General features: G+C 51.5%; 1 protein-coding gene across 3 annotated transcripts in view; it reads right to left on the bottom strand.

The window, feature by feature from the left end:
* The window catches only part of LOC122386851 (disks large-associated protein 4-like), a 62,395-nt gene that overhangs the window by 22,221 nt on the left and 14,883 nt on the right, over positions 1-25,291 (bottom strand). The window contains exon 1 of one of the 3 annotated variants that reach the window (XM_043376525.1): positions 55-323. The exons of 1 other annotated variant lie outside the window; for it this stretch is intronic. The gene's annotated coding sequence lies outside the window, so the exon portion shown is untranslated. Of the gene's footprint in view, positions 1-54; positions 324-25,291 lie in introns of those variants that run through there. One more of the 3 variants, XM_043376524.1, reaches the window with a different exon arrangement.

Raw genomic sequence — 25,291 nt, 5'->3', positions numbered from 1 at the left:
TATAATGATACGTTATCGCTTATCATTCACTTTTTTACTTGAATCATCACTTACCTACCTAAACTTTTCCTGTAATATGTAATAGAATCAGAATTCCTGTCCACGTTGACGTCGGACTACACGTTCCACATCTTCGGCCCTCCGTATGCTGATCAGAAATTAAAAAGTAAAACCGATATGACTCTACAAAAGAAGGCCCTTTCCTTAAACCTTCAAATCATGTAAAATATCCCAGACAGATCTAAATGCCGAAAAATCGACCTATTATTTCACACACAAGGGCGAGGCCGCCGCCCGCTTTCTAAAGCGCCAGTTTCCACTGCGCCAAATGCGTCGCAGCTTTCATAGAGTTGGACAATCCGTCTGAAGTTCCGGTCCACAGTCCACATAGCAACAAGTACCAGTACTTGCACATGATAGTTGTCAGCGCACTATGAAGAGTTACATTTTGCAGAGGCGGATCCAGCTCAGAGTTTTTTGGGGGGCAAACTATAACAATTTATCGATTCTTTCCATGCATCGTCCATAGGCGTAATGTTAAAATTATGCCGTTTGGGGGGGGGGGCAAATGCCCATTTTGCCCCCCTGGATCCGCCACTGACGTTTTGCACACGTTTTGCAGATAGCTAGCAACTCGTAAAGACGGCTTATGTCAGTCAAAGTTTACCTGTGACTTACGACAATCAAAGTAGCCTAATATTTAGCCTAGATTCAGCCCATATTCCGCCGAGACTAGACCAGACTAGACCAACCTACAACTCGGATGATCGGATCGACTTGAAAAATGCACACGACACGAGCACGACCCTATAGGTATATTTATGGCTTTGCACACGACACTGAGCCCTTATAATCAGCTAGAGGCTTCAGGCTACACGGTTCATGGCTGATACCATTCGGCAGAACTTCCAGAGCTTTGGTAGGTATAACCTGGAGCAGGCCTGTGGAGTCGGAGTTGGAGTCGGTCGGAGTCGACAATTCTGCCCGGAGTCGGAGTCGGAGTCGTAGTCGGATCAGCGTTAACGCTGCATGGCTCAACGTCATGCACTGCACCTGTTCGATTGACGATACTGTGCTCGAAATTAGATTTTGTCGAAAAAAGGTTAGTTTGCCGTTTAGGACAGCGAAAGAAGCGAAAGAAGCAGAAGACGGTGAATTCCTCAGAACATGCTTTTTAATTCTGCATGTTATTTTTGATGCATATTTGCAACGCAAAGCCTTGGAACGCATAATGGATCGTTTCAGGCAAGATAAAAACAATGAACTTCAATATAGGTATGATATGGATTTTAATAGAACCGTCCGGAGTCGGAGTTGGAGTTGGAGTGGCGGAGTCGATTTTTGAAGCCGGAGTCGGAGTCGAAGTCGGAGTCACCCTAAAATCCATCGACTCCGCAGCCCTGCCCTGGAGTGACGGAGTCAACCAAGCATCAATCACCAAGGCGGCAATAAGGCCCAATAAAGGACTCGCCCGGATTTACAACCACCTGGCACCTTCTTTCCTCACCCTATCAATTTTACCTCTGAAGGCAAATGGCAATGCGTTTCTGAAGGCAAGGCAATCTTTGGACATTAACCCGGCCGGGCCCGGGGGGTAATCTCAACCACCGCAGCCCGGGGGGGGCGTTTTTCGCCCCCCCCCCCCCCTGTCTAACTCCGTAAATAAGGGAGCTACGGAAACAAAAGCGATACCAAACGAAAGGTCCTTACGAGACGATTCTAATGCACCTAAAATTTTTGACCTCAGGTCAATTTTCAAGGTCAGAGGTCAAGGTCAAAGGCAAAAACCGCCACATGTGTAGTGATCTCAAAGTAAGCCTTCTAGAGGACGGCAGGCTGCATCAAACCGGCAAAATTGGCTGTCAAACGAAAGAAGAGAATCTGAGGATTCTGAAAATGTGCTCAAAATGAAAGGTCAAGGTCAAGGTCACGCTCAAAATTGACCTCAAACTTGGCACTTTTTCGCATATCTTGCGTGCTAACTTCCAAGATGTTTTGAAATGTTTTGAGGCTTATCAGTTCCCTATTTATGGTTCATCTTACGATACAAGGCTGCTCAAAGGTCAAGGTCACAGAAGAGTATCCCTGCTAGAGGCTATTTCACTGATTCAAGTTAGTAATAATAAATAAGACAATTTTGCACACCGGAAGCTCTAAATGAAGGCTTAGAGGAAAATGGATGCCAGATTCGTGATCAGCGGGTACAAATCCATCATAAACGACCTTTCATGTGTCAAGGTCAACCAGAGGTCATTTGAGGTCACATGAGGTCAGCATAAAATTTGACCTTTTCCGAACAAAATATATATCATTCGACGCGGCTTGACAAGGCGAATGCGATGGTACCACTGCCGTAGCTCTAGGACCATTTTTGTCGAAGTTATTTGCGAAAAACTAAAACCACATTTCGGGGTCGTTGACCTGACCTCTGACCTCAGGTCACCAAAACTATTTTTCTATTTTTTTCTAGGTCAAACGCTACACAACCGTGCTCGTAATTTGTCTTTATCTTTATAACTCTATTTTTAGCAGCTATTTGAAGTTTGCGTCTGTGACGCCGAAGTTTGTCGTGCAGGGGTCTAGAAAAATGGACCTTGTGACGTCATCAAGGGGGCTAGGTCCAAATTTTTTACTTCAGAAGATGTCAAATTGATGGGAGAAAAGGTCCTGAAAGTTTCGCCTTCCTATCCCTAAGCGTTCGGGAGCTATCGCAAATATTCGCCAGGGGGGGGGGGCGAAAAACGCCCCCCCCCCGGGCCCGCGAGGGTTAACGGGTCAGGTCGAAGCTATGCCTAAACGTATACAGCAGGTCTTGAATACCTATAGGAGCCGACCTAACGGCTAACCCTCGTCGGACATTTGGCCCTAAGGTCACAGATGTTCCTGATGACTCCAGCTTCCGTACCGTACTACACCTTTTTGCGTTAGCTTTTGACCATTGGGCAAAACATTTGTACACATTCGCCATATAGATGGCGCTACAAATGGGCGGTTGCGGTCACAACGAATCACCATTGTGCAAAACTATTCGGCGATCCTCCTCTACAACTCGACATTGAGCGAATGGTTCAACATTGTGCAAAACAAATCTTCAATGGTCGAAACTATTCGTCATTGAGCAGCCGGGAATTCATCATTGGCCAAAACCGTCTATGCATATTTCAGCATTCAGAAAAACAGATCAGAGGCCTCTTGCACCAAAATCCTCTTGCACCAATGCTTGGATTATTTTGCATCGTATACCCAGTCCAAGTCTCAAATGCAGCAATTTGCGTGCAAAATTTAGCAAGCACATGTAGGATTATGTATTGGGCTATTGCAAACAAATCTACCACCGTTAGATTAGCTTATTCTGAAACAGGTTTTTCGATTTTACCTAGCTAGGTAGTTTGGTGCAAGAGGCCTCAGCAATGATCGAAACAATTAATCGCGTGCACTGCAGCGGCCACAGGGGGCAATGGGCATGGAACAGCTTATGGGGCCCAATCCTTGCCATTTCCCTCATATAACTGAGTGGACGATGGAACAAGCACACGGCGGCCGATGGGCGATGAGTGTTCACTGATCGAGAGTCCGAGACCGGCCAGAGCCGGCACACTCAGCGTAGGTTCGGCTCAGCCCGGGAAGTCACCATGTTTCTTTGGGCGTAAGACCCACACCAAACAGGTAAACAACACCTAACGCTCATTGCGAGTCAGCTGAACGGTATTGCCTTGGAGCTCGAAATGAGATAGGCCTCATAAATTGGCGAAACCTTGCCCTCATGAGAGAGTTCCGGGATGCCAAGGCGACCGTCATGACAGATGTGCGTGGTGTCCGTCATGGGTTCCGCCATGAGGACAGTTTGTTTATTCGATGCGCCAATAGAGAGCTCGTCTTTGAATAGGCGAATTAATTGAAGTTTTTGTAAAGTGCCCATCGACCAACGTAGGCGTGCTAGGTTGTAATGGTATGGTGCATTGATGGAAATGACTTCAATGAATGCATTGAACATATTGAATTCAGCCGTGTGTTGTAGGTAACACATTGCAAGCAAAAACAAAAAAAAAATCGCGAAGGGAACACATTGTTTTTTCTTGTTGACTAAAATGACGTCGTACGTAATTTTAAACCAAAGTCCAAATATCTCGGCTGCATGTATTGGTATCGCTCGCCGGTTAGATAAACGTATTGCATTTAATGTTGCTGAGCGTTTAGGAAGGCCTTTAGATTAAATATTCATGATGAATTAAATGTCAACATGAATATTTAATTTTAAGGCCTTCCTAAACGCTCAGCAACACTTGTAAATCGATATACTTAATCTGTCTCGTATTGCATATAAGCTTGACTGACAAATGACAATTACCGTACTACACCTTTTTGCGTTAGCTTTTGACCATTGGGCAAAACGTTTGTACACATTCGCCATATAGATGGCGCTACAAATGGGCGGTTGGTCAAAAAGAATCACCATTGTGCAAAACTGTTTGGCGATCCTCCTCTACAACTCGACATTGAGCGAATGGTTCAACTTTGTGCAAAACAAATCGTCAATGGTCGAAACTATTCGTCATTGAGCAGCCGGGAATTCATGATTGGCCAAAACCGTCTATGGAAATTTCAGCATTCAGAAAAACAGATCAGCAATGATCAAAACAAATGATCGTGTGCACTGGCGGCCGCAGGGGGTATGGAGCAGCTCATGGGGCCCAATCCTTGACATTTCCCTCATATAACCGAGTGGATGATGGAACAAGCACACCGGCCGGCCAGTAAGTGTTCACTGGACGAGACCGACCTCAGCCGGCACACCCAGCATACGAGCCCGTATAGGTATAGGTAATTACGTTCGGCTGAGCCCGGGAGCTCACCATATTTCTTTGTGCGCATGAGTCCCACACGATAAACAGCACCTTGCGCTCATTCTAAGTCAGCTGAACGGTATTGCCTTGGGGCTCGAAATGAGATAGGCCTCATAAATTGGCGAAACCTTGCCCTCGTGAGGGAGTTCCAGGATACCAAGGCGACCGTCCATGGTGTGTCAAAAGTGGAAATAGCCGTTGCGCCGTCTGACAACCCGGCAGCCCGCCGCCATAGGGAAATTCATGTTTTTTTGTCGCTTTTTCGCTCCTTATGAGTCACTTGATCTAATTAGAGCTTAACTAGGAACGAGGCGGGTCACTTGGACGTATTCGGGAGCCGAATACGGTGTTTTGGAGCCAATACGTGGGAAACCCTGCCCGCCCAATGCGAGTTTTTAAGAGTCTGCATGCCCAAATTAACGTTGAGCGCAGCCGTTTTCGGTCGGTTTTCCGCGACCTTGTGGCGAAATCGCCTTATTTATTCAACCAGGGTGGGCTAATTCGCTTAACTAGGATTGAGGCGTCGAAGAGAATTATTCAAGGAATAGAGCTGTGCAAAAATATTTTTCGTATTGTTAAAACTGTATCCGCCCTCGAACGATAAATATTGTTGACCCATCAGAAACACATCCCCTGGAATGCGTTTGTACTTGGCTGGATCTAATATTAGCGAGTATCTGCTAATGCAGTTTCTTGGCTTACACAGTACGCACACAAGCATACATACTTCCTGCCCTTGGTTATTCTTCACTTGAATGAAAATTTTGCTATAATAACTATTCCAAGCAGTTAACAGGTTTTAGTGCAGTGCCAAGTCGGAACCGTTCAGCGCCGCCAGTCTCCCAGGCGGCGCGTAACGGCCGCCGCCGGCCGCCGCGACGCCGCTCTGCCTGGCAGGGTGTTTGACTTCATATCTCTGTTGCTAGAAAAGTTGTGGACCGATTTACTTGATTCTTGCATGAAAAGATCCGCCATTCAATTCTTAGCAGATAACGAAAATTTGACGTCAATTGCACGATCCGCTGCCCATATTGTGGTCAAGGGTGTCGATTTGTGAAAATGGTTGGGGGTGCCCAGAGCAGGGGCGCGGGAACTACTTTCAGATAAAGATCAACCTAGGGTACCCCCAAATCTAGTTTTCTCACCGGTTTTAGGCCACTTATTTTTCATCCCTTGGCTTTTCAACAAAAAAGAAAACATTTGCAAAAAAAGTGTGGTATTCCGTCTAAAAGCTGTAGGGGCACCACCCCCACGGCCCCAGAGTTGGGGGGAAGCTGCCCCCACTGCCCCCCCCCGGCACGGGCGTAGGAACGTCATGAAAAGTGGGTGGGCCACCCTGTCAAGGAGCCTCCTTTTCCAGGGGGCCTCCTATTTTCAGGGGCCTCCAACTTTTGCCTCGTCCTGCTGGCTGCTTTCAAGTATGACCTCCAAATCTAGCTTCTGAGATCGGGCAGATGTACCCAGGGGCGTAACCGCTTAAGCGAACAGTGCGGAAAGTCCGCACCATTTTTAAAACTTATTCCCCTCCGATTTTTTAAGAATCTATTTGCCGCAAACGGCGCATGACCCCTGAAAACCCTTACGCAAATGTCTTCCTCGTTTCCCAGGTGCCCCCATTAGCTTCATAGGCGCCCTCTTTGGCATATAAGCGCCCTATGTATAGTCATCAGAGACATCCCTATGTCCCACAGTCCCCCGTTGTCGCATACAATGTGCGCTTATCATAGGCGTCTCTCTTTTATGGACACTTGAAGGCGCCTCTCTTTGCCATGCCGGCGCCCCTGTTTCTTATGAATGCACCCCCATGGCATTGATCAATTGCAGTCGCAGACCTCTATTGCATGTGGACGCCCATATATGTAGGCCTCAGAGGCAGCCCTCTTTCGCATTGAGGCGCCCCTCTATTGCACGTAGGTGCCCTACTGTCTCAGAACCGCTCCCATTTGGCATGCAGGCGCCCATCTTTCGTACGGAGGGGCCGCTGTGGTTCTTAGAGACGGCATGTTGCTCCCAGACGCAGATGGGGCTCTCAGAGTCGACAGTGTGGGACCTTCAGTCGCTGATGGGTGCCCGCCAGATGTGGACCCTCGGAGACGCCGGTATGGGGCCCTCAGAGATGCCGGTATGTGGCCCTTAGAGACACCGGTGTGGAACCCTCAGATACTTCAGTGTGAAGCCCTTACAATTGCTGGTGTGGAGCTATGAATGCGCTGGCTTAAATCCCTCAGAGGCCGGTATATGGACATTAGAGCTCAGTGAGAGCTTGTGTGGTGCCTTCAGTGGCCTTGTGGAGCCGTTAGACATCAACATGGTGCTCTCAGGAGCCGGTGAGTAATCAGAGTCACCGGTGTGGGGCCTTCAGAGCTCCGAGATACTGGTGTGGGACCCTCAGAGGTGTCGGTGTGGGTCCTTCAGATATACCTATAGAGCCTTGAGATACACGGGTGTGGTCGCCCACAGAGGCGCCGGTGTGGGGCCCCCAGAGCCACCGATATAGGGCCCTAAGAGACACTAGTATGACCCTCAAAGGCGCCGCTGTGTGGCGCTCATTAACACTGGTGTGGAGCCATCACAGGCGGGTGGAGCCGTTAGAGGCCGGAAAGGGCCCTTTAGATGCCTACAAGGAGCCTTCAGAAGCCGGCGTGGCACCCTTATGGGGATAAGCGTGTCTACTTAGGAGCCCTTGAGGTGCTCTCATGAGCTCTGTGGGGCCCTACCGAGCCGAAATATGGCCACGGCCAGTTGCCGCCGCATGGCTCTTCGGACTATCATTCTCAGGGGCCTCATCTGCCTAGTTTGAATAGAAGGGCCTCTCAGACAATCAGTATCATGGGCCTCATCTGGCTAGTATAAATAGAAGGGCCTGTTAGACCATCAGTCCTAGGGGCCTCTTCTGGTTAGTATAAATAGAAGAGCCTCTTGGACTATAAAACAACGGAAGAAGAGCCAGCGGCAATACCTATCATGCCATCGTATGCAATCTTAAGCAATAATCATGCAGTCGTATATCACACCAATGACTTACTCTTTTGGTAAAAAACCTTCTGATGTCCATGCTTCTTAAGTTCTTTCTCACCAGAGGCAGAATCCCAGATTAAACCATGATCTGTCGCCTTTCGGACCAAAAGACTGCCCCGCCCAAGCCCCGCCACTCAAAACAAAACTCAAGGACGTCCGGAACCGAAAACTCTCCCCGCGTTCGATGTCTCTCTGATGACGAAGATTCTACGCCGTCCGGCCAATCACGTTCCACAACCGCAGCCGAGCCCCCGCTGACCTTGAACGGGATTGGCCGGACGACATAGAATCTTCGTCGTCCGAGAGAGACATCGAACGCGGGGTCTATTATGTTGGAGGGTCCTAGTTTGTCAACGTCTCCATGGAAACCCAATTTGACACGTGTGCTTTCAGCACGCTACTACCGGCCGTGAAACACCGCCCCATTGACGCGGTACGAATGCGACGATGGCTACCAAATGCTGCTGTCTTGACTCTGGTATAAACAAAGCAAAAAAAAAAAAATCGCGTCATATTTTTTTACAACGCATTCTTACGTACGGTAGGTAATTAAAAAATAATAATAATGCGCTCAAAGAACCGTGATAGTGATGCCAGTACCAACTTTGGTTGGGGGTGCCCAGAGCCCCTTGGGGGGTGCCCAACTCAGCATTGGGGGTGCCCGGGCACCCCCAAAAGTATACAAATCGACACCTATGATTGTGGTACTGCCATCTATTGACAAGGCTGGCGAACTAAAGCCGGGCGGCTATTTCCACTTTTGACACACCATGCATGGCAGATGTGCACGGCGTTCGTCAGCTTCCGCCATGAGGACAGTTTGTTTATTCGATGTGCCAATAAAGAGCTCGTCTTTGAATAGGCTATTTACATAATTATAACTTTTGTAATTAAGTGCCCACCGACCAACGTAGGCGTGCTAGGTTGGAGTGGTATGGTGCATTGACGGAAATGACTTCAATGCATGCATTTCACATATTGAATTCAGCTGTATGTGTAGTGTTGCAAGCAAAAAACAAAAACCCGAAGAGAGCACATTGTTTTTTCTTGTTGACAATTGACTAAATGACGTCAAAAGGTAATTCTAAAAAAAATGTCGGTGGCATTGATTGGCAATGCTCATCGGTAAGATAAACGTACTGCATGGCTTGACTGACAATTACCGTACTGTTCAATTTAGAAAGAAGCTAAGAAACGGCTGACTTATTGCTTAGAAATGCCCATATGTTCACGCTCAAGTGGTGAATGGTCAAGATGTGTTACATCCATTAAAAAAACAGCCTGGATATCCATTTATTCTGTTTTGAACATTGCTGAAGTGATATCACCAAATGCCGAGGAGTTTTGCTCATTGCCGAAGTCATGGCGAAGTGTCAAACTGTTTTGCAGATCGCTCATTTCAGTGTTCAATCTGTTTTGTCGAATGGCTGAAATGAAACACACGACGCCGGAATAGTTGTGCTCAATGCCGATTGTCGAATTGGCTCTTCAAACAGTTATGGCCAATGGTTGAATTCAATTGCAAAAAGGTGTATTCCATTTATAAAGAAATTATAACGAACGGCTGACTTATTGCTTATAAATGCCCTAAATGTTCGTGCTCAAGTGTTGAATGGTCGATGTGTGTTAAGTCCATTTGAAAAAAAACTAGCCCAGATATCCATTTATTCTGTTTTAAGCATTGCTGAAGGGATATCACCAAATGCCGAGGTACTTTGCCCATTGCCGAAGTCATGGCGAAGTGTCAAACTGTTTTGCAGATCGCTCATTTCAGTGTTCAATCTGTTTTGGAGAATGGGTGAAATGAAACACACGACGCCGGAATAGTTGTGCTCAATGCCGATTGTCAAAATGGCTCCTCAAACAGTTATGGCCAATGGTTGAATTCAAATGCAAAAAGGTGTACTTCGCTGCATCTCGCAATGGTGAGCTCATCAGCTCATAGGCGTAGGAACAGGGGGGGCCAGGTGGGCAAGTGCCCACCCACTTTTCGAGGTGGGGGGGCCAACCATGTGTTTTGGCCCACCCACTTTTTACTCGAGGCCCCTCGTCTCGATTTGAGAGGACGTCGTCATCTTCCAGAATAAACAAACTCGGTAAAAATAAGTCCCACGAATCCCCATGCACGGACTCCAAGGGGCCGTGATGGATCCAAGGAGGCCCTCTGTTCATACTTGTCAGTCGAAGCCCCTGAGACTGATGGCCTGAGAGGCCCTAGTGGATCTGAGGAGGCTCCAATATCCACACTGGTCTGGGGAGGCCCCTGACACTGGCGGTCTGGGAGGCCCCTCTATCCACACTAGTCAGAGGTCTGAGACTGGTGGTCTGGGAGGCCCCTCCATCCACACTAGTCAGAATAGGCCCCTGACACTGGCGGTCTAGCCAAGGCCCCCTACCCTCACTAGTCAGAGGAGGCCCCTCTATCCTCAATTGTCAGAAGAGGCCCCTGAGACTGATGGTCTGGGAGGCCTATCCATCTACACTGTAGACAGAGGAGGCCCCTGAGACTGATGACCTGAGAGGCCCTTATAATCACACCAGGCAGAAGAGGCCCATGAGACTGATGGACTGAGAGGCCCTTCTATTCATACTGGCCACAGGAGACCCCCAAAACTTTCGGTCTGGGAGGTCCCTCAATCCGGCACCAGTCAGAAGAGTCCCCTGAGACTGATGGCCTGGGAAGTCCTTATATTCACACTAGGCAGAGGAGGCCCCTGAGACTGATGGTGTCGCCGCCAAACTGTCGTTCGGAGTTCTTTTCTGGTTGGATGTGGACTGTATTTTGTTCGGTGAGTTTGTGCGACATTCGTAGCCCGCCCGCCTGCTATGTGAGCTCCTGGGTTTTTGACATTCGGCGATTTACAGTTGTAGATAGACGTGAAGATTTCCCGTAGAGGATTTATTGAAGTATACGCGAAGCAAGAAGCGGAAGCAGTTGTGAAGAAAACCGGTAGATGAAACACGCAGACACGGAGCACAATTCACATTCACTGTACAAATCTGAAGCACTGACACTGCCCCGCCGGGCGCGGCTGCGCGCAGGAGAGTCGGTCTGCGCGCGTGCTTCTGTACTCTGTCCCCGCTCAGCCGGGCGAGGCGTCGAGCGGGGCAGATAAGTCCGTGCGCACAGCGCGACGGTCGAAGTGAGACTCTGCCGGGGTCGTACGTGACCCACATTTTATACGCAATGCTTAAGACGTGTGCAAAACGAGTGCGAACTTGCACTGCAGCGGGGAGGTGGCTGAAGGCGCCAGCTTGGCGGCCTACGTGCCTTAAAACGACGTGTCTTTAATTTATATCTCGGTCTCGGTGGCGGCCGCGGCGCTGCTGCGGCTCGGCAGCGTCGGCGGCACGCGTACCGACCGCCGGCCGCGTCTGCTCGCGGCCCCGCCCCGCACAATGCCTCACAACTCATCCTGAGTCTGGACGGGGTGACGGCGGTGCGGCGGCGGGACGGCTGCAGCGAGCGGCGGCGGCGCCGCGGTGGCACGGCGGCCGGCCGGCTATCACGGCGGCACAGCGGTAGCGCGGGTTGGTCCGAGCACTTTCGTCGGTGACATCACTCCACCCCCGTGTTTGACCACAGGGAGAACACAAAATGACACGATCACCGACAAAGACGTTCAAACAAGTACGATTTACACGCCTAAATCGAATAAACTACCAAACACAAACGGCCGTTATGCGCGAGTTACGAGGCTCATATTCACAAAGCAAAACACGGATGAATAGTGAGTGCGTCGGTAAGCACGTACGCGCACAACAGCCTTCCTTACTTCAGCTGGTTCAGGGGCGAGGGCTCGACAGTCCACAGCCAGCCAGCATCATTTCTTGGTTGCGTTCTGTCGGCTAATGAGATGGCTGAGGGGGCGACGGGGCAAGTTCCAGAAGCGCCACCTTCGTGGCAGGCCGGGTATACGTACCACCTGCTGCCGTCTTGAGCTGTACGGCGCGGACTCGGCCGTCAGGCCCCGGGAACACTTGCAGCACGCGCGCCAGCGGCCAGTGACCTCGGGGCGTGTCAGATTCTGCTAGCAGCACCACGTCGCCGACTGCTAGGTTCCGTTGGTCAGCTTGCCATTTTCTCCTGTGGATCAGGGTATGGAGGTACTCCCTTTTCCATCTTCGCCAGAGATGGTCCGTCAGCGCTTGAACGTACCTCCATCTTTTTTTGGAGTGCAGATCCTGGCTGCTGAAGACTCCAGGGGGAAGACAACGGCTTCCCCTCCCCAGGAGATAATGGCTCGGCGTGAGAGCTGTCAGGTCTCTCACATCGTCTGTGACGTGTGTCAGCGGTCTACTGTTGATCATGCTCTCTATTTCGCAGAAGACAGTTGACAGCACCTCGTCTGTTGTCACCTCGCCGCCGAGCACGACTGATAGCGCTCTCTTGACTGCGCTGATCATTCTTTCCCATATGCCGCCCATGTGGCTCGCGGCTGGTGGGTTGAAACACCATTCGATCTGCTGCTGGCTCAGCTCGTCAGAGATCTTTTGCTGGTTCCACTGTGTTAGCGCCTCTCGGAGTTCACGTTCACCGCTTTTCAGGTTTGTTCCGTTGTCGGAGAAAACCTTCTTTGGACGACCTCGGCGTGCCACGAACCGTCGGAAGGCCATCAGGAAGCTGTCAGTATCCAGGCTGTTGGACACTTCCAGATGAATGGCTCGCGTGGCCAGACACGTCACCAGCAGGCCGTACATTTTTTCCGTCTTGCGGAACCGCCTGACTGTGAGCGGTCCGAAATAGTCGATCCCCACGAAGCTGAACGGATGGGAGGTGTTAAACCGGTCAGCGGGAAGATCGGCCATTCTTGGAGGCTGAGGTCTCGCCCTTCTCTTGCGACAGATGGCGCAGTCGATAAGGACTCGTTTTACCTGCGAACGACCCCTCGGAATCCAGAATTTCTGGCGAACTTCGTTCAGGGTGTGTTCTGCGCCGGCGTGCATGAGCTGACGGTGCGTTTCGTAGATGATCATCCTCGCCACATCAGAACCTGCTGGGAGTATAATGGGATGGCGAGCGTCTTCGTCCAGTGGGGCATTTTCTAGTCGCCCCCCGACTCGTAAGATGCCATCAGCGTCCAGGATTGGTGACAGATCGGCGATGCCGCTCTTCTTGTTGAGCTGCTGACCCGCCTGTAACTGCTGCAGCTCGGTCCTGTAGGCCTCCGCCTGCACCATCTGGAGGATGGTCTTCTCCGCGTCATGGAGCTCTGACACGGTCAGTGGGCCTAGGTTTCGCTGTCGCTTCTGCTCGCCTTTCAGCTTCGAGTTGCGGAGGAAGCGCAGGATCCAGGCCACCGTGCGCTTGTATTTTGTCCAAGACGAGAATTTGCTCGGTGTCGGTAGTGCTGCCTTTGGATCCCTCACCGTGACTGTGGCGAAGGCTCCAACTTTCACTTCTACATCTTCTTCAGCCAGCCTCTGAACGTGAGGCTGCTCTGGCCACCCTTCTTCGTCGCCTCGGAGGAAGTCTGGGCCGGATAGCCAGAGAGGGTTGTCGGCGAGCTCCTTCACTGTCTCACCCCTGGAGCACAGATCGGCTGGGTTGAGTCGTCCTGGGCAGTGCCGCCACTGACCTTTGTCTGACAGGTCGTGGATTTCTGCCACTCTGTTTGAGACGAATGTATGGAATCGTCTGCTCTCGTTGCTGATGTACTGCAGGACGACCCGGCTGTCGCTCCAGTAGGTGACCTTCTTGACTTGATCTGGTACCTCCTTTTGGAGCGCGTCCACCAAGCGCACTGCGAGCACCGCTGCCTGCAGCTCCAGTCTGACGATCGACAGTCTCTTAGGCGGTGCAACTCGTGTCTTGCTCATGATGAACGAGCGGTGATGCGTGGTGCCTGGTGAGGTCGTACGGAGATAAGCGACTGCTCCGAACGCTCCCTCTGATGCGTCGCAGAAGACATGAAGCTCACGCGCTATTGTGTCACTTGATGTTGGACGGAGGCAGCGTGGGACACTGATGTTTCTCAGTGCTGGCAGTTCTTGGAGCCATTCTTCCCATTCTTTCTGCTCCTCACGATCCAGCTCGTCGTCCCAGTCCAGTTGCTTGGTCCAGAGCTGCTGCATGAACATTTTAGCTCTGATGACGAAGGGCGCGGCGATCCCCAGAGGATCGAAGATCGACGCAGTCCTTTGGAGGACTCCCCGCTTTGTCATCGGGACGCTTGAGTCTCGGAATCTGAAGCTCAGACTGTCCTTTTCAGCATCCCAGACCACTCCCAAGGCACCTTGTGTGGGCAGCTCCGCTTCTGTGAGGTCTAGTTCCGGCTGGGCGCGCTTCTCTCGGGGAATGCTCTCCAGTACGCGCCTCGAGTTGCTTACCCACTTGGATAGATGAAAGCCGCCTCGGGAGAGTGTCTCTGTCACCTGCTTCGTCGTCTTCAACGCATCATCTTCATGTTCTTCTGATCGTAAGAAGTCGTCCATGTAGAAACTGTTCTTCACAGTTTCCACGGCCTTCTTTGGCAGCCCGCAGTCTTCTCCATGGTCCGCGACTGTTCTTTGGAGGACGTAGTTGGCAGACGCTGGAGACGATTTGGCGCCGAAGATGGTCACCTGCATCTCATAGATGTCTGGTTCTCTAGTTTGATCCAGGTCGCGCCACAGGAAGCTGAGCGCAGGTCGGTCCTTCTCGATGACACGGACTTGGTGGTACATTTCTTGGATGTCTGCCACCATGCCGACTTTTTCTTCTCGGAAACGGAGCAGGACGCCGGTGAGGTTCTTCAGCAGGTCTGGTCCGGTCAGGAGCTTGCCATTCAGCGATGTTCCGTACGATCTGGCTGCCGCATCGAAGCCTATCCTGAAGCGGCCTGGCTTATTGGGATTAGTCACGGCATGGTGTGGTAGGAACCAGCGTCTGGGTAGCCGGAGCTGTGCCTCCTCCCTGGACAGCTTTCTGGCGTGGCCCTTTTTTACATATGCATCGATCGTGGCCTGGTACGCTGCTGCTTTCTCTTGATCGTTTACCAGACGCCTCTCGGTGCCGTGTAGTCTCTTTGTAGCCACCACCTTGCTGTCTGGAAACGGCGTGTCGTCGTCAGTCTTCCAGAGGAGGCCAGTCTCGTAGCGGTTGCCGGTTAACTTGGTGGTTGTTGACTCTAGAAGCTCTTGCGCTCGACGGTCTTCTTTCGACTGTGACACTGACCTTTCATACTTGGCTCCGAAGGATTCAGTTGTCCACCAGTCCTTCAGCATGTTGTCCAGTTCCTCGTCAGCAACGGAGCCTTTCTGGATGAACATCGCTCTTCTAGTTCGTCCATGTTTTCCAGGGTGCAGGTCGGACACAGCGCCAGTCAGGGTCCAACCAAAAACAGTACGTACAGCTATCGGTTGGCCTGGTTGACCCACCCGGACCTCTTGCTGGATGACTGCTTCGCTGACGTTAGCTCCGAGCAACAGTTCCACCTGTCCATGGGAGCACTGAGGAATGTCCAAGTCCTTGATGTGACGCCACTTCTCCCGCTGCTTCTTGCAGACGTTCGGCATGGAGATGTCGAGAGATGGAACAGACCACGCCTCAGGCACGATGATTCTTCGAGTTTCCCCAGGGGCCACAGAGCTCAGCTCTAGCTTCACTCTAGTTGATGCTTGAGGTTTTCCAGTTCCTTCAACTGTCTGAAGACACAGCTGTTCGTCTTGTCCTGTGATTCCCAGTTGGTTCAGCACAGCTTCACTGCAGAAGGAAGATTCTGACCCTGAATCGAGAAGAGCATAGGTGTCACGGTGAGTTCCTGCCTTCTTTCCATGAATTCGAACTGGAACGATTTGTAGAAGAGTTCCGCCCGTCTTTCCGATGGAGGTAGATGCAGCCAACACACGTACCTCTTCTCCTTCTGCCGCTGAAGTTGTTTCATTGGCAGGCCGACTGGCTACGGCTCCCGAGCGGTCGGTGAGGGGCGTGGTTCGTTTGGTGCTGCCATGTATCAGCTGATTATGACGTCTCTGGCACCCATTTACACCACAGAGCTTGGTGTTGTGACATTCTCTGGCGAGATGTCCCCTTTGCAGACACCAGAGGCACAGTCCCTTGTCGAATATTAGGTCGATTCTTCTTTCGACGTCCAGATTTTTGAACTCACGACACTGGTGCAGTCTGTGCTCACCACCGCACTTCGGACACGACGCATTCCCACCTGGTTTCTGTGCCGTTGATGGAGAGGCTGGTGACGAAGTTGCGGTAGCGTGCGCTGCTCGCTTAGTCGCCTGGTCTTTGGTTCTCCCTCGCCTGTCACTCGGCGTTTCAGCGGTTTGGCAGAGCGATGCAATTTGGACCTGCTTCAGCAGCCAAACGTCCAGGTCGATGAGTGATGGATGTCTTGGGTGGAGTTCGAGCACATGTTTACCCCATTCACGCCGTAGATATTCTGGGAGTTTGACCACCGTTCTTCGGAGATTCTCTGTGCTGTACAGGTCCGCCTCATATCCTTGGGCCTGCATGAGCGTGACCGCGCAGTGCAGGGCGGAATGGAAGGACTCCAACGATCGAACACTGTTCTTCTGAGGAGGTTCAGCCGAGAACACTTTCTCGAGATGTACCTTAATCACATCCGTGCTTCGGCCGAAACGATCTTGTAGAGTTTTGAGGGCTTGTTGGTAAAGGTTGCCGTCAAATAACATGCCAGCGATGGCTTCTTGCGCTTGTCCCATCACTGACGCTTGCAGATGAGCCATTCTTTCCGCGTCGCTGAGCGATGGCTGGTCGTGCACGAGCGCTCGGAACAGTCCGATCCAGCGCGGCCACTCAGACGGCTTGCCTGAGAAGGTCGGCAGCTGGAGACGGGGGATGCTCTTAGTGAACGCGGATGTCGTAGGAGCCGGACGTGGTGCAGCTGTCGGTCGCAGCTGATCTATCCATGACGTCTGGCTTGTGGACATACCGGGACTGGGCGCCCTTCGTGGAGGTTCTAGTTGCGGAGGTTCTTCTCTTATTTCGGCTAGAGGTTCTAGAGGTTCTCTGGGCGTAATGGAGACTGGCTCGGAGAAACGAAGTTGTGATCTGGAGCAGTTCGGCCTTTGAGAAACGCCTTTCTCGGTGATTGGTTCTCCCAGATTTTCATCCACAAAATCGTCTCGCCTGTCTGCATTGAGCTCGTCTTCCATTTCTTCCCTCAGGTCCGCCTCCAGTCGGGCAGCTTCAGCTTCATCTCTGGCTTTCTGAAGGTCTCTCTCGTATTGCAGTTCTTGTTCTTGTTGCTTTATCTTTTGTTCTTGTTCGCGCAGCTCTTGTTCTCGTGTCCTTTCTCGCTCCAGCTGGCGCACACGCAACTCCTTCAGTTTGGATGATATCCTGGCTTCAGCTGATGCATGAGAGGCCGCCGAGCTGCCACTAACCTGTGACCTTGCTCGGCGAGCGACGCTACGGGTCATGCGTGACACTGAGCGTCCCAAGCCGTCTTCAGGTTGCCCTCCTCCATCCTCGCTGAAGTCAGTCTGTCTCGTAGAGGTCAGCTGTAGTTCGTCTGTGGTGCTTGTCATGAAAGTCTCGATTTTCTCCTCGATTCTCTCTCTCTCCGTACGAACTTCGTTTAAGTACTGAGCCTCATTTTCTTTTTCTTCCTCACTCTGCGTGTATCCAGAGATACATTCGTGAACGGCCATCAACGCTTGGAAAGCGCTGTCCATTTCTCTGCGGATATTTCCAAACTGGACGCGTGAGGCTCTATCTGTCACGAGAGCTTCAGCGCGCCGGAAAATCCTTGTGAGAGCCGCCCGATGACGGCCTCTCACCTGTCTGAGGTGCCGCCACTCCCCGTTGGAGCATTGGCCTTCTCGTGGTTCTTCTCGGGCTGTAGTCACTGCAGCTTGTCCTTGACCTGCAGCGGCTGGTTCAGCTGGTACTTCTTCCATGTCAGCGGTTTCTTCTTTGTCACTTTCACCCATTCGCTCTAGAGACGGGCTTGCTTCTCCACTTGCCATAGTTCAGGATCCGGCCCGGAGGACCAGCAAATGTCGCCGCCAAACTGTCGTTCGGAGTTCTTTTCTGGTTGGATGTGGACTGTATTTTGTTCGGTGAGTTTGTGCGACATTCGTAGCCCGCCCGCCTGCTATGTGAGCTCCTGGGTTTTTGACATTCGGCGATTTACAGTTGTAGATAGACGTGAAGATTTCCCGTAGAGGATTTATTGAAGTATACGCGAAGCAAGAAGCGGAAGCAGTTGTGAAGAAAACCGGTAGATGAAACACGCAGACACGGAGCACAATTCACATTCACTGTACAAATCTGAAGCACTGACACTGCCCCGCCGGGCGCGGCTGCGCGCAGGAGAGTCGGTCTGCGCGCGTGCTTCTGTACTCTGTCCCCGCTCAGCCGGGCGAGGCGTCGAGCGGGGCAGATAAGTCCGTGCGCACAGCGCGACGGTCGAAGTGAGACTCTGCCGGGGTCGTACGTGACCCACATTTTATACGCAATGCTTAAGACGTGTGCAAAACGAGTGCGAACTTGCACTGCAGCGGGGAGGTGGCTGAAGGCGCCAGCTTGGCGGCCTACGTGCCTTAAAACGACGTGTCTTTAATTTATATCTCGGTCTCGGTGGCGGCCGCGGCGCTGCTGCGGCTCGGCAGCGTCGGCGGCACGCGTACCGACCGCCGGCCGCGTCTGCTCGCGGCCCCGCCCCGCACAATGCCTCACAACTCATCCTGAGTCTGGACGGGGTGACGGCGGTGCGGCGGCGGGACGGCTGCAGCGAGCGGCGGCGGCGCCGCGGTGGCACGGCGGCCGGCCGGCTATCACGGCGGCACAGCGGTAGCGCGGGTTGGTCCGAGCACTTTCGTCGGTGACAGATGGTATGAGAGGCCCTCATATTCACACCAGTCAGAAGAGGCCCCCGAGGCTGATGGCTGTGAGGCCCTTCTGTTCATATAACTGGCCACTGGAGGCCCCCTGAAACCGGTGGTCTGGGAGGGCCCTCTATCCAAACTAGTCAGAAGAGGCCCCTGAGACCGATGGTCTGAGAGGCTCTTATACTCATACTGGCCACAAGAGGCCCCTGAGACTGATAGTCAGAGAGGTCCACTCCTAATGAATCTGAGGGGGCCCTCTATCCACATTTACACTTTTCTAGGGAGGCCCCCGAGACTGATGGTCTGAGAGGCCCTTTTATTTATACTGTCCACAGGAGCCCCCTGAGATTAATGGTCTGAGAGGCTCTTCTATTTAAACTAACCAGAAGAGGCCCCTAGGATTGATGGTCTAACAGGCCCTTCTATTTATACTAGCCATAGGAGGCCCATGAGACTGATTGTCTGAGAGGCCCTTCTATTCAAACTAGGCAGATGAGGCCCCTGAGAATGATAGTCCGAAGAGCCATGCGGCGGCAACTGGCCGTGGCCATATTTCGGCTCGGTAGGGCCCCACAGAGCTCATGAGAGCACCTCAAGGGCTCCTAAGTAGACACGTTTATCCCCATAAGGGTGCCACGCCGGCTTCTGAAGGCTCCTTGTAGACATCTAAGGGCCCTTTCCGGCCTCTAACGGCTCCACCCGCCTGTGATGGCTCCACACCAGTGTTTATGAGCGCCACACAGCGGCGCCTTTGAGGGTCATACTAGTGTCTCTTAGGGCCCTATATCGGTGGCTTTGGGGGCCCCACACCGGCGTCTCTGTGGGCCACCACACCTGTGCATCTTAAGGCTCTATAGGTACATCTGAAGGACCCACACCGACACCTCTGAGGGCCCCACACCAGTATCTCGGAGCTCTGAAGGCCCCACACCGGTGACTCTGAGGACTCACCGGCTCCTGAGAGCACCATGTTGATGTCTAACGGCTCCACAAGGCCACTGAAGGCACCACTCACTGAGCTCTAATGTCCATGTAGATGTACCGGCCTCTGAGGGATTTAAGCCAGCGCATTCATAGCTCCACACCAGCAATTGTAAGGGCTTAACACTGAAGTATCTGAGGGTTCCACACTGGTGTCTCTAAGGGCCACATACCGGTATCTCTGAGGGCCCCATGCCGGCGTCTCCGAGGGTCCACATCTGGCGGGCACCCATCAGCGACTGAAGGTCCCACACTGTCAACTCCGAGAGCGCCATCTGCGTCTGGGAGCACCATGCCGTCTCTAAGAACCATAGCGGCTCCTCCGTCGAAAGATGGGCGTCTGCATGCCAAAGGGGAGCAGTTCTGAGACAGTAGGGCACCTACGTGCAATAGAGGGGCGCCTATGAAGCCCATAGGGGCGCCTCAATGCGAAAGAGGGGTGCCTCTGAGGCCTACATACCTATATGGGCGTCCACATGCAATAGAGGTCTGCAAATAATTGATCAATGCCATGGGGGTGCATTCATAAGAAACAGGGGCGCCGGCATGGCAAAGAGAGGCGCGTTCAAGTGTCCATAAAAGAGAGACGCCTATGATAAGCGCACATTGTATGCGACAACGGGGCGACTGTGGGACATATAGGGATGTCTCTGATGACTATACATAGGGCGCTTATATGCCAAAGAGGGCGCCTATGATTGAAGCTAATGGGGGCACCTGGGAAACGAGGAAGACATTTGTGTAAGGGTTTTCAGGGGTCATGCGCCGTTTGCGGCAAATAGATTCTAAAAAAATCGGAGGGGGAATAAGTTTTAAAATGGTGCGGACTTTCCGCACTGTTCGCTTAACCCTATTAGTGGCAGGCTCCTGGCTACCCCATATTAGTGGCAGGGGGGGGGGGCTGTTTACGACTCCCCCCCCCCTTGATATCTCGAGATCTAACCGGCCGATTTTCAAAATTCAAACGGCATTCGATTTGGCTCAACGAGATCTACATTTATAAAAAAAAAATAAAATTAAAAAATGTCAATAGGGGGGTAGAGGGGGGTAAAAACGGGCAAATTGCAGATACATTTTAGACTGTTTATCACGGCCAGGTTTCTGAACCAATCTTAACGCAACTCTTGCCGATCGATAGAGAATGAACCAGGAATTCACATGGATCCTAAAAATATGCATTTTCAAAAATCATAGGCGGATACAGATCATTGAGATTGGGGGTACACAAAAAGTATAGTAAATAAGGTTTTTGTTGGTACTGTTTCTAAAAAGGGTGGCAATGGTCTTGTTATGTTACAATTTTCTTATCAGAGAACGACTACAATTGTATTGGTCATGCATAGGCGGTGTCAGGGCACCTATGTTGGGAGGTAAAACATAACCCCCCCTTTTTGGACGCCTGGATCCGCCTATTATAGCAAAAACGTGTCAAAAGAGGATGCACAATAACTTTGTATATGTTATCACATGATACCTTTCATTCACTGTTCGTAAAACTGGTGCAGCATCGTGATCTTCGCCCAAATGACTCGCTTCACGAATAGGACCCCCAATTCCCAGTGCTCTGGAGCCGCCCCTGGTAGGTAAAGTTATGAACTTGAAATTTTCAGGGAATGTGCCCAATTTAGTTTTAGGAAAATTCAGAAAATTTCAGCATCGTAGCTTCAGCGGTTTCGGAGATATTCCCGAAAAACCTGAGGGGTGGATAAAAACAACCCCCCCCCCCCTGCCACTAATAGGGTTAAGCGGTTACGTCCCTGGGTACATCTGCTCGATCTCAGAAGCTAGATTTGGAGGTCATACTTGAAAGCAGCCAGCAGGACGAGGCAAAAGTTGGAGGCCCCTGAAAATAGGAGGCCCCCTGGAAAAGAAGGCCCCTTGACAGGGTGGCCCACCCACTTTTCATGACGTTCCTACGCCCGTGCATCAGCTATCCCTTATCGTCATCGAGATCATCAATTGCAGTAGCGAGATGGAAAGACACTACATAATGAACCCCGAATCAGCCGAGTCGACTATGAAATGCAACACGACCTTGATCGATAAACTTCCTGACCTGGGCGGATCCGGGCCAACCGTCTTGAACGAAGGCTTTTTTACACCCAAATCGATCTTTTCCAACAAAACATAATTTTGGACGCGGCTGAAATTGAAAATTCGACGATGCTGCACCAAAATCGTGGCCAGGGACGGCGCCACGGATTTCGCCTTGCGGGGGCAGGTTTTCAGAAAAAGGGCCCAAACAAGATGGGGGCCCAAACTTTCCGAAATATCGTCAATACCGTCGCAAGCCTTTATTTGTACCTTGACCTACCATTCCCTACCTTCTACACAATAACTTTTCTGTTAAAAGACTCACTCTTTAACCCGCGCACCGACGGGGGTCTGCGCCAACTTCGCACCGACGGGGGGGGGGGCGGATGACCGCCCCCCTGAGATCTCGAGAACGAAGCAAGATAGCGACAAGCAGTAAACGGCATCGGATACGCACGGTCAATATCTACAATTTTTACAAAGGTCATTTTCAGGTCAGGTCAAAGATGACGTCACAGGGGTCCAAAAATTCAAAATGGCGGCGCTAGATATGGAGAGAGTTTTTCTCGAATAACTTTCGAATTAGCCAAGATAGGAGCAAACTAAGGGCATCATCGTGATCCTCTCGTCAATCCGCATCGAATGATATATATGTTGACCTCGAAAGGTCAAGGTCAAAGGTTGACCTCAGGTCACGTGACCTCGAGGTCATCATGCATATCATTCGATGTGTCTTGACGAGCTGAACACAATGAGACCATCCACGCGGCTGTATCTTGTTCCTGTACGGAGTTATTGGCCAAAAACCTTTGGTGACCTTTGATGACGTCACATGACCTCACAGCTGCCCAACAGCAAAACAGACCTCAAGGTAGTGAAGGTTGATCGTATATGAAGTCATGTATGGTATATGGGGCCATTCCGACCCGTTTTAATGGTAAAAATAGGGAGTTGATTTTTCCCCCATTGACTTAAAATGGGGAGGTCGCCAAATTGACCTGACCTTAGGTCACCGATATCAAAATTCCGAGATAAACAAATTGTAGCTACTAATGACCTTATAACACCCTGCGACTTTCAAAGGCCTCCGACATCTACTGTAGCTCTGGCACGGTGACAAAGTTGCAAAAAAGTGACTTGAGGTTGGGTCATTCAAAGTGACCTGGTGACCTGACCTTAAAAGGTAGGAGGTTCAAACTTGCACACCATGTGTAAAATTGATGAGGAAATAGTCGTAGCAAATTTCGCGGCGCTACGCGCCGCGGTTTTCCCGCTATTCGCGAAAAACCTCAGGGGGGGCGGATATCCGCCCCCCCCCCGTCGGTGCGCGGGTTAAGTCTTAACCCTCGCCAGTATTGGTGTTTTTTTTTCCAGCCACGAACGTATAGGGGGCGGGAGTCCGTTGGGCCCCCCTTGCCATTTCGCCCCTGATCAAGCTAGACCTTCGCAGAAAAAAACAGCGTGCTGCCCGTGACGAGAGGAAGCCGATGGTACCCAATTTTAAGGTCTTTGGTCATCGGCTAACCTTCCAGGTCAGGTCAATGACCCAAAAGTCGGAAAAATCGGGACATGTTAGAATGTCGTAAAGGTGGCTGCTATGGGGTTTTTCGGGATGATGATCACGAATATCATGTTAGTTATGATCATAGATGATGTCTTCATGCATTTAGGCCAGGTCGGGTCAGGTCAGGTCAGGTCAGGTCAACTAGTAAGGGTTTTGCCGGTCATTCGTAGTAGGTGGCAACCGCCTCTGACAGCTTCGTAACATGTTACGAAGGCACCAAAATTACTTCGTAAATGTTCAAATGGTTGCTAAATTCGAATTCAGCTCCAAAAACTAGCCCAGAGACATGTACGACTCGAAAAAAGAGAACCGAGGTCATCAAAGGTCAATGACCTGACCTGACCTTCCGGTGATCTTGACACCCACCCTAATGCATGGGAGCAACATCATATCCCATGTTTGAACGCTTGAAACCACGAAACGACTGCAAACAGCTGCATGCGAGCCGACATACGCTGAATCGCGATTCCGGCCAAACAGTCTCGAAAAGTAGGTCACAGGTCAAAGGCCATTAAGGTCAGGGTCATAATTTTTTTAGGATAGGTGTAAAATTAATAAACGCGAGGCTACTGAAAGTTTCGTTGCGATCAGCCGCTCTTTACGCGAGTAATTCGCGAAAAACCGAGGGGGTCCGTTCGACAACAGGCAAGACATTGTTCTTGTGGTAACTTGAATAGGTAACCTTTTTTTGTTTTAAGATGTTTACTATCCTGACCAACAAATTCCACGTAAACAACCTGAATCAGCCTGAGCAGCCAAAATTCTGAACAAAAGAGTGTTCTCAATACTCGAGTTTATCATGCCCCGCCTCCCGGCTGGAAAGTGACTCGGACGGACAGTGGCTCAAACAGGAGCTCGGCTCGACAGGGCCGGCCCAAAAACACCGGTACACACATGACACAGGAGCGGTGCCTCGGGTAATGCCCTTAGGTTGACCTAAAGGCCCTCGCATGAGTGGTATGGGCCCGGGTACGGTTGACCGGGTCAACTTGACCCGAAGGTTGACCGGCGGCCAGGGTCAGCCGGTCAACCAGGTGCGGCGTACTCGCGGGCGATTTCGATATCATAGGGATCCTATGAGACCTAGTTCCTATGTTCCTCCGAGACTGGATATGGGCCCTCTGAGGTCTCGAATGGGCCTTCGGAGACCTGTTACGCCCCATTAGGCCTAGTATGGACATTCTGAAGCCTGGTATAGGCACTTTGTGGCCTGATGCGGGACCTCTGAGGTCTGTTAGGGTCTATGCGGCCTGAAATTGGCCTTCTGAGGCCTTGTAGGTGCCCTCTGCGGACTGGTCTGGGCCTTCGGAAACCTGTCAGGTCCCCATTAAGTCTATTATGAACCTTCTAAGGCCTAGTAGAGGCCTCAAAGACCTGGCTTGGTCCCTTGAGACCTGATATGGTCCTTCTGAAGCCTGGTTGGGGCCCCTGAGGCCTGGTATGGGCCTTCTGACGTTCGGTAGATCCTCAGTTTGACATAGCCATTGGAGCCTGGTAAAGGCCCTTCCTTGACTGGTAGGGACCCTCAGAGGCTTGATATAGGCCTTTTTATACTACTAGGGGGCTTCTGAGGCCTGGTATATGGACCCTCTTAGACATTCTAAGGACCTTACCAGACCTTTTAATGGCCCACTCAGCACTGTTGTTGGCCCTCTAATGACTGGTATGGACCCTCTCAGGCATGATACGGGCCCTCCCAGTTCTTGCAAGGGCCTTCTCAGTACAGCTGCAGGCCCTTGCATGAGTGGTATGGGCCCTCTCAGGTATGGTACGGGCCCTCCTAGTCATTGCAACAGTCCTCTCAGTACTGTTGGGGCCTTTCCATCAGGGCTGCGGAGTCTATGGATTTTCGGCGACTCCGACTCCGACTCCGACTCCGGCTTTCAAAAACCAGCTCCGACTCCGACTCCGACTCCGGGCAGAATTGTCGACTCCGACCGACTCCAACTCCCGACTCCGACTCCGCAGACCTTGCAGGGCTGCGAGGTCGACAGATTTTCGGTGACTCAGACTCCGACTCCGGCTCGGGTTTCTAAAATCGACTCCGACTCCGACTCCG

Source organism: Amphibalanus amphitrite, unplaced genomic scaffold, assembly GCF_019059575.1.
Source record: "Amphibalanus amphitrite isolate SeventyFive unplaced genomic scaffold, NRLGWU_Aamphi_draft 000264F_arrow, whole genome shotgun sequence".
NCBI lineage: Eukaryota > Metazoa > Arthropoda > Thecostraca > Balanomorpha > Balanidae > Amphibalanus > Amphibalanus amphitrite.
The sequence above is the reverse complement of the archived record's forward strand: the minus strand, read 5'-3'. Positions and strand labels throughout refer to the sequence as shown.